Here is a 15,728-nt window from a genome sequence, read left to right as displayed (position 1 = left end):
ATTACTTATGATATAAGAAGTAATTATTATTATTTAAGACTTATGATACATATTTATTATATCATTTAATTATGACTTATGATTTAATTAACATTTTAATTAAACTTATGATTAATAATACTTGTATTATTAATGAAAAATACTTATGATAAGTATTAAACTTATATTATGAGATTATTAGTATTATAGGACTTATAATAAGGATTAAATAATTATTTAATTATTATAAGACTTAGTTATTATTTAATTATTAAATACTTATGATTTAATAAGTATAATTAGAAATTTATGATATGATTAATAATTCATTATTAATTAATAATACTTATGATATGATTTAAAATTTATTATTAATTAATAATACTTATATTATGACTAATATTTAATTAATTAATTTAATACTTATGTTATATTAATTATATCATTTAAACTTATCTAAACTTTAATAATTCATTTTTATTTAATTAAACTTATGTTAAGACATAATTATACACTTTTGACTTTAATAAACATTATAACCTATGTTATTATTATAACTTACACTTTTCAAATTAATGTTGACTATGTTTGACCAAGGTTGACTTTTGAGTTGACTTTCGGTTGACTTTGACTTTCAGTTGACTTCTGTTGACTTTCTAAATAAGGAAACTTTCCTAACTTCAAAACTTTCTAAAAATAGAACTTTCTAAATTTGGAAACTTTCCAAAAATAGAAACTTTCCAAAAATAGAAACTTTCCAAAAATAAAAACTTTCCTAAAATAGAAAACTTTCCAAAAATGGAAACCTGCTAAAAATAGAAAGTGTGTGTCCTACGCTGTTCCAGTCAAACCGATGCTTGCCGAGTGTTATTCTATGTCTACTTGCAACATGTACAATAGCTATCATACTAAGACTTGACCTAAGTTAGTTATTTATATCGGCCTGCTTTATTTATAGGTTGGCGTTGTGATCTTTCTTGATCACTTTACTTTATTTGATGTTCGCTTGTTTGTGAGATTTCTTCAGTTGCTATTAAGGTGAGTTATAGTCCCATTTTTCTATTTTAAATCTTTTGGGATGAGAATACATGCAATTTATTTATATTTTGGACACAAGTGGAAGTTGGTTTAAATTATTCATTGTGAGTTGAACAAAAATATTCCCTAGTCTGGTAACTGTAATCACTGGTTTCTACTGGTGAACGCGAATCCTATGGATAGATCTATCGGGTTTGACAACCCCATTTCGAGCTAGTCGCGCTAGCAATTTGTTATCGGAATGTTTAGTACTTCGTATTTTGTTGTAGATACACTTGTTCGGTGTATATTATTTATTGTGTTTGGCAAGGGTAAATAAATGGTTAAGTGGTTACCAGGTGGCTCACGGAAAATGGAATAATGTTTTATTATATGTTTTCTAGCATATAATTTGGTGGTTCAAAAAGGAGTTTTTATGTTTTCAAACATAAATTTTTATTGTTTAAATTAAATATTGTTTGCAATATTAAACCTATAATTCACTCAACATTTTTGTTGACAGTTACTCGCATGTTTTATTCTCAGGTTCATGATTGATTGCTTCCGCTGTGCTTAGAGAGTCTGCATATTTATGATGGCAGCTTTTGTTAAACATTAACTTGCATTCTATTTTATTACATTAAAAAGTGGTTGTTTGTTGACTTTATTTTGGTCAACTTTTGGTTAAAGTATTATTGTATAGTTTTTCTAAACTTATACATTTTAGTAGATTTCCTTTATAGGAAATCATTTTTAAATAAAGAATGCAAGGTTGTTTTATTAAATTCATATAGAGTTTCGATCAAGCTGTGGGACCAAGTGACGGAGCCGTTAAGTGTTTTGACGGAGTCGTCACAGTTGGTATCAGAGCTCTGGTTGTAGGGAATTAGGCTACATTGATGTCGTTACCCGGGTCAATAGGGTGCATTAGTGAGTCTAGTCTACAGCCCGGCCTATTATATATTATTATATGTGATTATTTGTGTCGTGTTGGTATGTATATTGTTATCATACATACATTTCTATTATGTTCTGAATCCGGGAGGAACTCCCATTCTGATTTAAACGTATTCTCCGACTCATGCGAGTTCATCTTTTATAGGAACGCCTCGGTTAGTGAAACCGAGGGGGTATCATTCTTGACTTCTGAAATTCTCGACATTTCTATGTCATAATTTGTGTTTATTGATATAACGTTTGAGTTATATTACGTGTTCTAGGATTCTAGGAATTTCTATGTCATCTATTAGGATTATGTAGATAACGTTTGAGTTATATTACGCGAGATGTCATTCTTGACTTCTAAAGGCTCGGCATTTCAATGTCAGCTATTGTGTTTGGGTATATAACATTTTTGTTATATTACGTGCCTTTGTGCCGTTGTGCCTATGTACTTTGGTTTTTGAAACGGAAAACGTCATTCTTGACTTTTAGAGATTCTTGGTACTTCTAAGACATTTTTATGACATCGTTACTCCTATTCATTACTTTCGATGTCTTTGTCTCTTGTGCTATCCTTAGCACATTGTTAAGAAATTGTTTTAGGGAAATTGTGTTGAAATTCGAGGTTGACCGCGTGTCCTGACCTCATGTAGTGCTATTGGAATGGAACTATGACTTAGTGAAATATAATGGCGTCAGGCCAACGTGATTATATTACGTTAATTCATAAAGAAGTCCCAATATTGTGACATGAGGAATAGAAAGCGAGTCAAAGAAAATTTGTACACCACTCATTCGGAAATTCTAACGTTATTACATGAGTAAGGAAGATACTCATTATCTTATTTGTTGATATGCATCTTAACCGAACTACCTACCCCATGTTTTATCATTTATAACTCGCTTGTTAGTGACAGCTTCGCACGTGAATAGTTTTGACCCAAGGACTTGTGTTCTGATAAAAGTCAAGACATTATTTAACTCATTGGTTTTCATGACCTCGTAGCATTTATTGAAGAGATGTCGCAAGACGATTCAAGTCCATCACCCGAGCTTTAACGATCTTACTTCAACTCGTAACCTCTGTGATGTGGATACCCTGCTTTTCATTAAAAATTTTACACATTTGTGTAATTGGGCGGTTCTCACGAGATTTATGGGCGAATAGAAGTAATGAAATACTTTGTCATGTATACTATTTATAAAATCATATATGTACGTATGAATTCAAATGGACAAATTTACCCTTACCTATTTTGGCTAGTATACACTAATTTATACCTTCAAAATTATTTTAAAACCACTCTTATTGAGTTGTCTAGTTAACTCAAATTGATTTACGTAAAATGGTACACGTTGTACATACTTCTAAATTTACTAAGAGCTTCGTTCCATTTATGGGGTTACATTAGACGTTTAAAGCTTTTTCAAAACTTCTTTGATTGATTACATTAGAATTTTCGCATTACTCTACAGAGTGTTTGGATCACATTTCTTCTCATCCTCCGTTTAAGGATGAAAATTTACCATTAAGTCCATTGATAGAAATTCTTACACCAGTTTGGATGCCGGTTTTATAAAATTTGTTGGAAAGTCTTTGCGCTCATAGAATTTTCCCTCTTATGGTTGGACATGGCCGAAACGCAGACCGATAAATCAAGTTTCTGGGGTACACTCGATGGTCACCTTATTGTAGAAAAGGCGCTAGGTGGGTTTCTACCCCAACTGTTGTTATAATGGGTATCATGGATATATATTACTCTAGACCGTTTGAGGAGTTTCTACTCTCAATTTTCGCTGTCAACCGCAACACTCTCGTAAACATCAATCCTAGGATTCGATACTTTAGGGTGCACGAAATTATTTTTGGAGATTCATCTCACCTGGAGTCGGCCATTCTTTATAACCCATGATTCGCGTTCTTTTCATCCGCACATAAATTTAAGAATATGGATTAATCCTAGACTTCCTCGCTCATTGTACAAGGAAGTTCACTCTCGTTGAATTATCACACCTTTCATACGTCTTCCTTTCAGAAATATAATGAAAATTTACTTTGGAGTCCATGATCCTCGTTAACTCCTTTGAGAGAATTGCCTTAAATATCTATGCCACCGATGTGACTACTCCATATTTATTTCTTCCTTCATTATTGCAACTTTATTTCATCCGGCCCAGTTCGTCCCCTTGGGGAGCTCCCGTTTTGTTCGTTGAGAAGAAAGATGGTTCATTTCGTTTGTGTATTGATTATCGTGAATTGAACGAGCTTACTGTTAAAAACCGTTACCCTCTTTCGAGAATTGATGATCTGTTCGATCAACTTCAAGGTTCGTCCGTTTATTATAAGATTGATCTTCGTTCCGGTTATCACCAATTACGCGCTAAAGAAACTGATATTCTGAAAACTGCTTTCCGCACCCGTTACGGTCACTTTGAATTTCTTGTTATGCCGTTCGGATTGACAAATGCACCTGCTGTGTTTATGGACCTCATGAACCGTGTGTGCAGACCCTATCTGGACATATTCGTTATTGTTTTTATCGACGACATCCTTATTTATTCTAAGAGTGATGAAGAACACGAAGAATATTTGAAGTTGGTGCTTGATTTATTGAGAAAAGAAGAGTTGTACGCTAAGTTCTCTAAGTGTAATTTCTGATTAAGAGAAGTTCAATTCCTTGGATATATTGTTAGTAAACAAGGAATACTAGTTGATCCCGCCAAGATTGAGGCAATTGAAAAGTGGAAAATTCCGAAAACTCCTACTCAGATTCGCCAGTTTCTAGGATTAGCAGGCTATTATAGAAGGTTCATTCAAGATTTTTCACGAGTAGCGAAACCTCTGACTGCTTTAACGCATAAGGGGAAGAAGTACGAGTGGAAGAGTGAACAAGAGTCTGCTTTCCAAACTCTGAAGAAGAAGTTAACTTCTGCACCGATATTATCACTACCTGAGGGTAATGATGATTTTGTTATCTATTGTGATGCTTCGTGTCAAGACTTTGGTTGTGTTTTGATGCAACGAAAGAAAGTTATTGCGTACGCGTCACGTCAGTTGAAGATTCACGAGCAGAATTACGTAATCCATGATTTAGAGTTGAGAGCTATTGTGTTTGCGCTTAAGATTTGCAGACATTATCTATATGGGGTCAAAGGTACATTGTACACTGATCACAAAAGTCTTCAACATATTCTTGATCAGAAACAGTTAAATATGAGGCAACGAAGATGGGTTAAGACGTTAAATGATTATGATTGCGAACTTTTATATCATCCGGGAAAGGCCAATGATGTGGCTGATGCATTAAGTCGTAAAGAAAGGGCTGAACCTCGCAGGTTTAGGGCCTTGAATATGACAATTCAAACAAACCTCGCTAGGCAGATCCTTGAGGCACAATAAGAAGCCTTGAAGGAGGAAAATTTTGTAACGGGAAGGTCCGAGGCTTGAGTAAACAGTTAGAGGTACAAACCGATGGTACTCGGTATTTTGCGGGATGCCTTTGGGTTCCGAAGTTTGGTGATCTACGAAAACTTGTTTTAGATGAGGCTCATAAGTCTAGGTACTCTATTCATCCTGGTTCAGGAAAGATGTATCATGATCTTAAGGAGCTGTATTGGTGGCCTAATTTGAAAGCTGATGTGGCTACGTATGTGGCAAGTGTTTGACCTGCGCTAAGGTTAAAGCTGAACATCAGAAACCGTCTGGACTTTTGGTGCAACCTGAAATTCTCGAGTGGAAGTGGGAAGGTATTAAGATGGACTTTATTACGAAGTTACCGGGAGTTGTGGGTGGTTATGATACCATTTGGGTGATTGTTACCGACTCGCTAAGTCAACTCTTTTCTTGCCAATTAAGGAAACATATTCAATGAAGAAGTTTACTCGTTTGTATTTGAAGGAGATTATTTCGAGACATGGTGTTCCCGTATCGATTATGTTGGACTGAGGCAGTCCTAACAAGGTGCTCTAGGAACTAAATTGGATATGAGCACCGCTTATCATCCACAGACGGATGGTCAGAGTGAAAGGACCATTCAAACGTAGAAAACATGTTAAGAGTGTGTGTTATTGATTTTGGAAATGGGTGGGATAAATATTTGCCGCTGGCTGAGTTTTCTTATAACAGCAGTTATCATGCAAGTATTAAAGCCGCACCGTTTGAAGCTCTGTATGGTAGAAAGTATAGGTCTCCTGTCTGCTGGAATGAGGTTGGGGATGCTCAACTCACAGGACCAGAGATCATTCACGAGACTACCGAGAATATTGCACAGATTAAGGAAAGATTGAGAACCACCAGGAGTAGGCAAAAGAGTTATGCTGATAAGAGAAGGAACGATATCGAATTTCAGGTCGGTGATCCTGTTATGTTGAAAGTTTCACCTTGGAAGGGTGTGGTACGTTTTGGTAAAAGGGGAAAGTTGAATCATCGATTTGTTGGACCTTTTGGGATTATTGAGAGAGTTGGACCAGTGGCTTATCGTTTGAAATTGCCACAAGAACTCAGTGCTATTGTGACGTTTTTCATGTATCGAATTTAAAGAAGTGTTTGGCCTAGGCCAATGAAACTATTCTTTTTGATGAACTTCATGTTGATAAGCAACTTTATTTTATTGAGGAACCTGTTGAAATTATGGACCGAGAGGTTAAGACTCTCAAGCAGAGTAAAATTCCTATTGTTCGAGTTAGATGGAACACCGGAAGCGGTCCCGAGTTCACTTGGGAGCGTGAAGTTCAGATGAGGCAGAAGTACCCGCATTTGTTCCCAGATGCTGAGTCAACCCCTGCACCTGCTTAAATTTCGGGACGAAATTTCCGTAACGGGAAGGTACTGTAACGACCCTACTTTTTCCGTTATCTTTTACCGTTAACTATTTAACGACCGTTAATTGTTATTCGTGCCACGTCATTTCTATGACCTATATTATTATTTTTGTAATAATATATTAATTATTATGTGTTATATGAATATTTGTATTCATATTTTAAATTATACGTTCCTACGAGTCGCGGATTTCTATCCGGCGAATCTTTTCGGTTTTCAAACCAACGGTCGAACTTTTGGAATTTTTAAGTCCTAATTATTTTAAATATGATATTTTGATGTCATATGATTATATATAGTGTTTATATATTTTATTCGTCGCGTACTTATTATCTCTTCGAAAAATCAATCGCGTAGCGGCGTTTTCGCGTTTCGGGTTTCGTTCGGGCGTTCGGGCCACTAGGATTTTGTCATTTATCAAATTGGGCCACTATGGGGCCCACCCCATTCAGTTTTTGGCCGAAAATCCCTTAAGGAGGGGAGTATTTTGTCAAACTTGCAAACTAGTGACCATTACTCTAAACTTCACTACTTACTCTCATTTCTAACCTAATCATCTTATTTTTTTTCACCTCCTTCCTCCCTCTCCTCCCATGAACGTCCCCTTTCATCATCATCATCACCATTTCATCATCAAATCAAGGTTAAGAATTAGGGCTTTCAACATAAACGGATTCCTCTCATCGTTCTCTACGCGTCTATATCACTTGATTATTGATTAGGGTATAAACCCTAACCCTAGATTTTTAATTTTTCTTTATTTTTCTGTATTTTGATTATATTTTATTAGTATGATGATTATTAGTTGTTGTAATGTTGATTGTATTCGTAGAATTACTCGATTGCATATTTTTCGGTTTGATAAAATTGGAACAGCAGCTTTTTCGTGTGTTTCTGATATTGTAACTGATGTTGATCATAAAATAAAGTATATAAATGAGTTCCTCTCATCAAGACATTAATTTTAGACTCCGGATTCATGTCGTTTCGATTCCCGGAGCCCTAGTTACGATCAAAGTGGTATTTTGTTAAGATTGAAATGTGATTTTGGTATGAACCAGGTTTGGTCCGACTTTGTGACCATATTTGGTGACTTTAGGGTGTGTTAGTGTGTTACGACTGATGGTGGGGCGAACTTTCATGTTCGGGTCATCTCAATCCGAGCCACGAATCACCCGTTACGTCTAAAACACGTTTTTGATTGAATTGAAGTTCCAAGTAGTGTATTGACTGTATATCACGACTTTTGGGCTGTTCATGGTGTGTTCTTGAGTGTACCAAAGTGTCGGGTGGTTTGCTTAGGCGGAGATATATGTAAGGCTCGCCGAAAACCGACACCCGGGGCTCAAGATACGACCCGATGAACTTTTGATTAAAACTTATGGTTAAATATTAAAACTTATGAGAAAAATAATGATTTTTCATTATTGATTAATTACTTATGATATAAGAAGTAATTATTATTATTTAAGACTTATGATATATATTTATTATATCATTTAATTATGACTTATGATTTAATTAACATTTTAATTAAACTTATGATTAATAATACTTGTATTATTAATGAAAAATACTTATGATAAGTATTAAACTTATATTATGAGATTATTAGTATTATAGGACTTATAATAAGGATTAAATAATTATTTAATTATTATAAGACTTAGTTATTATTTAATTATTAAATACTTATGATTTAATAAGTATAATTAGAAATTTATGATATGATTAATAATTCATTATTAATTAATAATACTTATGATATGATTTAAAATTTATTATTAATTAATAATACTTATATTATGACTAATATTTAATTAATTAATTTAATACTTATGTTATATTAATTATATCATTTAAACTTATCTAAACTTTAATAATTCATTTTTATTTAATTAAACTTATGTTAAGACATAATTATACACTTTTGACTTTAATAAACATTATAACCTATGTTATTATTATAACTTACACTTTTCAAATTAATGTTGACTATGTTTGACCAAGGTTGACTTTTGAGTTGACTTTCGGTTGACTTTGACTTTCAGTTGACTTCTGTTGACTTTCTAAATAAGGAAACTTTCCTAACTTCAAAACTTTCTAAAAATAGAACTTTCTAAATTTGGAAACTTTCCAAAAATAGAAACTTTCCAAAAATAGAAACTTTCCAAAAATAAAAACTTTCCTAAAATAGAAAACTTTCCAAAAATGGAAACCTGCTAAAAATAGAAAGTGTGTGTCCGTATGCTGTTCCAGTCAAACCGATGCTTGCCGAGTGTTATTCTATGTCTACTTGCAACATGTACAATAGCTATCATACTAAGACTTGACCTAAGTTAGTTATTTATATCGGCCTGCTTTATTTATAGGTCGGCGTTGTGATCTTTCTTGATCACTTTACTTTATTTGATGTTCGCTTGTTTGTGAGATTTCTTCAGTTGCTATTAAGGTGAGTTATAGTCCCATTTTTCTATTTTAAATCTTTTGGGATGAGAATACATGCAATTTATTTATATTTTGGACACAAGTGGAAGTTGGTTTAAATTATTCATTGTGAGTTGAACAAAAATATTCCCTAGTCTGGTAACTGTAATCACTGGTTTCTACTGGTGAACGCGAATCCTATGGATAGATCTATCGGGTTTGACAACCCCATTTCGAGCTAGTCGCGCTAGCAATTTGTTATCGGAATGTTTAGTACTTCGTATTTTGTTGTAGATACACTTGTTCGGTGTATATTATTTATTGTGTTTGGCAAGGGTAAATAAATGGTTAAGTGGTTACCAGGTGGCTCACGGAAAATGGAATAATGTTTTATTATATGTTTTCTAGCATATAATTTGGTGGTTCAAAAAGGAGTTTTTATGTTTTCAAACATAAATTTTTATTGTTTAAATTAAATATTGTTTGCAATATTAAACCTATAATTCACTCAACATTTTTGTTGACAGTTACTCGCATGTTTTATTCTCAGGTTCATGATTGATTGCTTCCGCTGTGCTTAGAGAGTCTGCATATTTATGATGGCAGCTTTTGTTAAACATTAACTTGCATTCTATTTTATTACATTAAAAAGTGGTTGTTTGTTGACTTTATTTTGGTCAACTTTTGGTTAAAGTATTATTGTATAGTTTTTCTAAACTTATACATTTTAGTAGATTTCCTTTATAGGAAATCATTTTTAAATAAAGAATGCAAGGTTGTTTTATTAAATTCATATAGAGTTTCGATCAAGCTGTGGGACCAAGTGACGGAGCCGTTAAGTGTTTTGACGGAGTCGTCACACAGTCCATGCCAACTATTACATCAAAACTCCCTAACTCTACTGGTATCAAATCAATCTTAAATATTTCGCTACCCAGTTTAATTTCTCGATTCCGGCATATATAATCTGCTGAAATTAATTTACCGTTTGCTAATTCGAGTAAAAATTTACTATACAACGGCGTCAATGGACAACTTAATTTAGCACAAAAATCTCTACTCATATAGCTTCTATCCGCACCCGAATCAAATAAAACGTAAGCAGATTTATTGTCAATAAGAAACGTACCCGTAACAAGTTCCGGGTCTTCCTGTGCCTCTGCCGCATTAATATTGAAAACTCTTCCGCAGCCTTGTCCATTCGTATTCTCTTGGTTCGGGCAATTTCTAATAATGTGGCCCAGTTTTCCACATTTATAACAAACTACATTGGCATAACTTGCTCCGACACTACTTGCTCTGCCATTACTCGTTCCGACACCATTTGTTCCTTTCGTTCTGTTAACCCCTGGTCCGTAGACCTCACACTTCGCCGTGCTATGACCATTTCTTTTACACTTGTTGCAAAATTTGGTGCAGAACCCCGAGTGATACTTTTCACACCTTTGGCATAACTGCTTCTGATTGTTGTTGTTGTTGCGGTTGTTATTGTTATTGGGATGATTGTTGTAGTTGTTGTTGTTGTTGTGCCGTTTGTTGTAGTTGTGATTGATGTTGTGATTGTTGGGATAGTTGTTGTATTGGTGACTCTTATCACCGTTTTCCTCCCACTTTCTTTTGACTAGCTTCACGTTGGCCACTTCGGCCGCCTGTTCTTTAATTCTTCCCTCAATCTGGTTCACTAGTTTGTGAGCCATTCTACATGCCTTTTGTATGGAGGCAGGCTCGTGTGAACTTATATCTTCTTGGATTCTCTCCGGTAACCCTTTCACAAACGCGTCGATCTTCTCTTCCTCATCTTCGAACGCTCTCGGACACAATAGGCACAACTCTGTGAATCGTCTTTCGTACGAAGTAATATCGAATCCCTGTGTTCGTAACCCTCTAAGTTCTGACTTGAGCTTATTGACCTCGGTTTTGGGACGGTACTTCTTGTTCATCAAGTGCTTGAATGCTGACTACGGTAGCGCGTAAGCAACATCTTATCCCACTTGCTCTAGATAGGTATTCCACCATGTTAACGCAATGCCTGTGAAGGTATGCGTAGCGTACTTCACTTTGTCTCCTTCAGCACACTTACTTATGGCAAACACCGATTCAACTTTCTCGGTCCACCGTTTCAATCTGATTGGTCCTTCGGTCCCATCAAATTTTGAAGGTTTGCAGGCAGTGAATTCCTTGTAGGAGCATCCTACACGATTTCTTGCACCGTTAGCTGTATTGCTAGATTCAGAGTTATTGTTGGTATGTAACGCAGCCTGTACTGCGGCTATGTTTGAAGCAAGAAAGGCACGAAATTTCTCTTCGCTCATATTCAAGGTGTGTCGAGTAGTCGGTGCCATTTCCTTCAAAATAGTCAAATGAAACAATTTAATCATACAGAATATTAAGAGTAGTCAATAGTATCTCGTAGCATAATATGAACTCATTTATAAAAGCTTTTTCTTCATATTAGCGTTTTATAATTTTAAATTCGGGTACTACCTACCCATTAAGTTCATACTTAGTAGCTAATATACAATTCAACTACTACAATTCCATATGAAAAACTGATTATAATAATATATCACATACAAATATTCTTCAAACTTACAACTTCGCTATATTACTTATAACATGAAATATAGTACACTATGATACAGGAGAGTTTTGAAGATAAATCTAGTTAATATGCAAGTTGTTCAGCAAAGGAAATAAAGACACGTAATTCATAAGTCCAGAAACAAGTCATGCATTCTGGTTTTACTAAGACGACTTCCCATCCTTGGTCTTGTGGAAAATAACCGTTATGACCATTAGCTAGGTAGCATGTTGTAATGTCGTCAAAAGGACGAGGGTTTCGTAATGTCCAACAGCCCCGTAATAATCTAAAAACCTTGTTTCTCACCCCAACTACTGAATCCGTCACTTGTGGGAAAGTTTTATTTAAAAGCTGTAATCCGATGTTCTTTTTCTCACTTTGGTAAGAAGCGAACATCACTAACCCGTAGGCATAACATGCTTCTTTATGTTGCATGTTAGAAGCTCTTTATAATTCACGAAATCCTATGTTGGGATATGTTGAGTCAAAATAGGTTCTTAACCCGTAGCGTAAAATTGCATTTGGGTTCCCCGCATTTAATGCTTTAAAGAAAACACGGCGTAACTTACAGTCTCACCAGTGTGATATACCCCACCTATCAAAGGAAAGCCTTTTATAAACTAAGGCATTTCTGGAAAGTCTTTCAAATGTTTGACAAGTTAATTTCGCCATAACTAAATGTGCTGATGAATTCTGACCGACTCTAGACAAGATTTTCTCAATCATATCCTCTGGTAGGTCTTCTAAAATATTCAGTTGTCTACCCTTAACTTCCATTTTGTTTTTATACTATGAAATAGAAAAGGATTAGATTCGTAAAAGATAATTAACAAACAATACAAGCAATTTTTACATAGAACATAAAAGTACAAGCACACTACAATACATATAATACACAACATGATTACAACCCTCTAATCTGAATCACTGGTTTCTTCTTCTTCGGACTTGGTTCGTTTTCCTAATTTTCTAAGAATATATGTTTTTCCTCTAATACGAGCCGTCGTTTTCCATAATGGTTTAGAAAAAACTGGCGGTTTAGAGGTTCCCGGGTCATTGTTACATTTTAGGAAATACGAATGTTGTCGATACATATAAAGTTCATCGGGGTTGAAATCGGGTTTCTCTATTTTTATACCTTTTCCCTTATTATTTTCTTTCGCTTTAATAAATTGGGTCGAGGTAATTTCTATAACATCATCGGAATCCTCATCGGGATCTGATTCATCAGAAAATTGGTAATCTTCCCAATATTTTGCTTCCTCGACGGAAACACCATTGACCATTATTAACTTTGGTCCGTTGGTTGAGGATTTTCTTTTATTTAATTGATTTACTATAGGTATCAATATTTCTTCCTCTGGAACCTCTTCTTCTTCTGGTTCCTCCTCTTCCGATTCATCCTCTTCTGGTTCCTCTTCTTCCGGTTCCTCCTCTTCCGGTTCCTCTTCGGGAATTTGTGAATCTTCTCAAAATATATTCGACTCTTCATTATTATTAGGTGAATCAATGAGGTTTGTACTAGAGGTAGACATCTATCACACAATATCAAACACGTTAAGAGATTAATATATCACAAAATATTTACATGTTAATAATATATAGTTTCCAACAAAAAAAATGTTAAGCAATCGTTTTTGAAGAAAAACACGGTCGAAGTCCAGACACACTAATGCATCCTAACAAACTCGGTAAGACACACTAATGCAATTTTCTAGTTCTCTAAGACCAACGCTCGGATACCATCTGAAATGTCCCGTTCATATTGATTATAAACGTTCCATATTAATTGATTTCGTTGCGAGGTTTTGACCTCTATATGAGACGTTTTTCAAAGACTGCATTCATTTTTAAAACAACCATAACCTTTATTTTATCAATAAAGGTTTTAAAAGTATTACGTAGATTATCAAATAATGATAATCTAAAATATGATGTTTACACACGACCATTACATAATGGTTTACAATAGAAATATATTACATCGACATATGTTTCTCGAATGCAGTTTTTACACAATGTCATACAAACATGGACTCCAAATCTTGTCCTTATTTTAGTATGCAACAGCGGAAGCTCATAATATTCACCTAAGAATAAACATGCTTTAAACGTCAACAAAAATGTTGGTGAGTTATAGGTTTAACCTATATATATATCAAATCGTAACAATAGACCACAAGATTTCATATTTCATTACACATCCCATACATAGAGATAAAAATCATTCATATGGTGAACACCTGGTAACCGACATTAACAAGATGCATATATAAGAATATCCCCATCATTCCGGGACACCCTTCGGATATGATATAAATTTCGAAGTACTAAAGCATCCGGTACTTTGGATGAGGTTTGTTAGGCCCAATAGATCTATCTTTAGGATTCGCGTCAATTAGGGTGTCTGTTCCCTAATTCTTAGATTGCCAGACTTAATAAAAAGGGCCATATTCGATTTCGATAATTCAACCATAGAATGTAGTTTCACGTACTTGTGTCTATTTTGTAAATCATTTATAAAACCTGCATGTTTTCTCATTCCAAAAATATTAGATTTTAAAAGTAGGACTATAACTCACTTTCATAGATATTTCCTTCCTCGAAAATAAGACTTGGCCACGGATCGATTCAGAACCTATACAAATATGTACATATATATCAAAGTATGATCAAAATATAATTACAACCATTTTTATTATGTTTTAAAGATTTGAGTGTATTAAGTAAGCTGTCCTCGTTAGTAACCTACAACTAGTTGTCCACAGTTAGATGTACAGAAATAAATCGATATATATTATCTTGAATCAATCCACGACCCAGTGTATACACGTCTCAGGCTAGATCACAACTCAAAGTATATATATTTTTGGAATCAACCTCAACCCTGTATAGCTAACTCCAACATTACTGCATATAGAGTGTCTATGGTTGTTCTAAATAATATATATACATGGGTCGATATGATATGTCAAAACATTTGTATACATCTTTATGGTATCCCAAGATTACATAATATATTAGAATACATGTATAATACAATATAAGTTAGCTAGGATATATTTTGTATAGATTTGTTAAACATTTCCCGTAGCTAAAAAGATCAAAAATATCCAATCTTGTTTTACCCATAACTTCTTCATTTTAAATCCGTTTTGAGTGAATAAAATTGCTATGGTTTCATATTGAACTCTAATTTAAGAATCCAAACAGAAAAAGTTTATGTTTATTGTCAGAAATTTAAGTTACATGTCAATTACTAAGGAGGTAGTCATTTCCGTCGAAAGAACGACATCTTGATGACCATTTTCAAAAACATACTTTCACTTTGAGTTTAACCAAGATTTTTGGATATAGTTTCATGTTCATATGAAAAATTATTTTCCCAGAAGAACAACTTTTAAATCAATGTTTATCATAGTTTTTAATTATCCAAACCAAAACAGCCCCCGGTTTCACTATGACAGCGTATATCCGATTTTATGGTGTTCATCGTGTTTCCAGGTTTTAAATCATTAAGTTAGCATATCATATAGATATAGAACATGTGTTTAGTTGATTTTAAAAGTCAAGTTAGAAGGATTAACTTTTGTTTGCGAACAAGTTTAGAATTAACTAAACTATGTTCTAGTGATTACAAGTTTAAACCTTTTAATAAGATAGCTTTATATGTATGAATTGAATGATGTTATGAACATCATTACTACCTCAAGTTTTCTGGATAAAACTACTAGAAATGAGAAAAATGGATCTAGCTTCAAAGGATCCTTGGATGGCTTGAAAGTTCTTGAAGCAGAATCATGACACGAAAACAGTTTAAGTAAGATTTTCACTCAAAATAAGATTGTTATAGTTGTAGAAATTGAATCAAAGTTTGAATATGAATATTACCTTGAATTAGAAAGATAACCTAATTTAAATAACAAAGGTTCCTTGATCTTAGATGATTACTTGAAATGG

This window comes from Rutidosis leptorrhynchoides, chromosome 11 (assembly GCF_046630445.1).
Source record: "Rutidosis leptorrhynchoides isolate AG116_Rl617_1_P2 chromosome 11, CSIRO_AGI_Rlap_v1, whole genome shotgun sequence".
Lineage (NCBI taxonomy): Eukaryota > Viridiplantae > Streptophyta > Magnoliopsida > Asterales > Asteraceae > Rutidosis > Rutidosis leptorrhynchoides.
The sequence above is the reverse complement of the archived record's forward strand: the minus strand, read 5'-3'. Positions refer to the sequence as shown.